This window comes from Varroa jacobsoni, unplaced genomic scaffold (assembly GCF_002532875.2).
Source record: "Varroa jacobsoni isolate VJ856 unplaced genomic scaffold, vjacob_1.0 scaffold_244, whole genome shotgun sequence".
Taxonomy (NCBI): Eukaryota; Metazoa; Arthropoda; class Arachnida; order Mesostigmata; family Varroidae; genus Varroa; species Varroa jacobsoni.
In genome coordinates, this window is record NW_019213146.1 from 308,523 (window position 1) to 310,944 (window position 2,422).

At 39.3% G+C, this 2,422-nt stretch overlaps 1 protein-coding gene across 6 annotated transcripts in view; it reads left to right on the forward strand.

Moving 5' to 3' along the window:
* Positions 1-2,422, forward strand: part of LOC111274017 (uncharacterized) — a 127,024-nt gene that overhangs the window by 82,538 nt on the left and 42,064 nt on the right. The gene's annotated exons all lie outside the window — the stretch shown is intronic.

The following is a 2,422-nucleotide window of genomic DNA, read 5'->3' on the forward strand; positions in this document are numbered from 1 at the left end:
ATGTATACGATTGGTAAATTGAACGGTGCGGCAAATATAGCGAACACGCGTACGAAACATACGAAATCAGTGAAAGCATAGCCAGCGTCCTCCGACTCAGAATGTGAAACCCTATAATCCTGTTTTACACAATTCGACGACGATCCCTCGCTTTTTTTGCGGGGAAGCGTTTTACAGTTAGTATAATTATTATAGTACCGTTTCATCGTCAACTGTGCTCCTTACCAGCCGCTAGTTGAGCTGAGTTCGCTTAAGGGCGAGAAATGCCTGCCTACAGATGGACGTTAACCAGTGCGCTTCTGTACCCTTACCACACCTACACATGGCAAACATCAACCAGTCGCGAATTCATACCCGTTGGCTCCCTCCAGTCACAGACGTTCAAAAACGTACAATACCAATTCGATAATCGTATTAGCTACCAGTGCAAGAGAAACGTTTTGAATGTTTGGTCAAACGTTGGGTCGAGCGTTCGAATTAGCGAAGTGATGAACATCGAGATAGTGAGTCTCAGGATGCGATAAGATGTCGTGGTCCCGACTAGCCGGGGTGTCCTGTTTCCCGTAACCTCGAGAATTTTCCGCAGTGTTTCAATGAACATAAAAGGTAAATGTTTCGAGGATATCGGACAACCCGTCTTGCCAAGGCTGTGATATCCGATGCAGGCGATCAGCGTCCAAGTTTAATGCTTGTCATCACACTTGACAATACTCATCAACCACAAGAAAGAAGTTACGACTACGTTTTGTGCCGAGGACCTGTCAGTGCTTTTCTATTTGCTAAGCGCACCGAGTGTATTTAGGGAAGACCGCTAAGTCATTCTAAGGACAATACAAGGACATGGAACATCGAACCTCAAGTTACAAAAACAATTGACGGCCCACCTTGCAGGTCAACGTGCATTTCCCCCGAACGCTTTCCCAGCTGTCGTTGTAATACAGTGAAATACCACAAACAAAAAGCCTGCCATATATTTTACGGTAGAACATCTTGGAAGTTACGTCTTATGGGCACGTAGTACATGGTGCATACATCTCTCGGCAGAGCGGCTGGGGGTCTCTGTGCACTCGACCGTGCAAAGTCTAATTTGCCACTTTGTCTAGTCCCCTAGCTTTTCTATTTCTCAATTTATTTAATTATTGCATATTATACTGTTTTTGTTACTTTTAGCCAGTGGTGTTATTATTGCGCTTATCATTGTTATTTAAATTACTAAATACTATGTATGGGTACGATGTAAACTGCGTTCCGACTGCCTACGACCTATTGCTGAGAGAACTTATACACATTGTATGATTTTTGCCCTGTTTATAAAATTTTTGTGATTGTCAGGAAACAATCATAAAATTTTACGAGAGAAAATACAATACAGATAAAAGCAATAATAATGGCAATACAATATTATATTGAAATCGAATAAAATAATAAACGAACTTTATAAAAACGAATGTATGCGTCCAAAAATACGACTGCTGGTGTGGTATATACATAATACTTATCTATGGTAAATCAACTCAATTTTTTATACGTGTGGGTGTGCAGTGACTACTAAAGAACTTTGCTCACTTTTAAATCATGGACGATTTTTTACAAAATTTAGTGCATGATGTTGTGCAGCCTTCTTTTTTTTATTAAGAGCAACTGCGGCGATTACAAACGTGACAAATTTGTGTTTGATTTGTTTTAACCCTACAAGACAATTGCTTGTCGTACTCTCTCGAATTTAGCCTACTTCTTCAAAATTAGTGACATATGTGAAGAAAATGTGTTATTTCCCTTCAAAAATGTAGTTTCAGAAAAACGGTTGTTATAATCGCAAAAATTAATTATATCGATCGGCAATTGACAGCTTTGTAGGGGTTTGGTCATGGAGCTTATTACTCTTCTCACTTTATCACCATTGTTACCCACCCATGCTAGCAATCTTCACAAGACTTGACAGCCCTAAATTTACACATTCGTGTTTGTCTTTTATATGTTATGTACGATGTTTTTTTTTAGAAGCTCGATCGTCCTTGCAAAGGTCATTACAGGGTCAAATTTTTTATTGCGTCTCCTTTCTCGTCGCGGTTGCTATCCATTATATTTATCCACTCATTTAATATATTCTTTCTAAATGTTCACTAAACGGGTGATGGCAGCGTAAACACAATTAACATTTGCACTACTTTCTGCGGATAATAAGTTATTTTAATATTGTGAAGTATTCGTGCAGTTCAGTGCAATACAAAAAATCTTTTGCTCTCTTCTTTGATGCGCTGCTATTGTTGGCAGCTGGAGCGCGCGTTCATTATTTCGTCTCGTTAGGGGTGGTAAGCCCGTTCAATCTAATTCACATTTCAAATAATAATGAAAATAATTATGGTGCAGAATCGAAGAGACAAAACGGAAAACAGTTTTGAATAAGAGCTCGCGTTTGCAG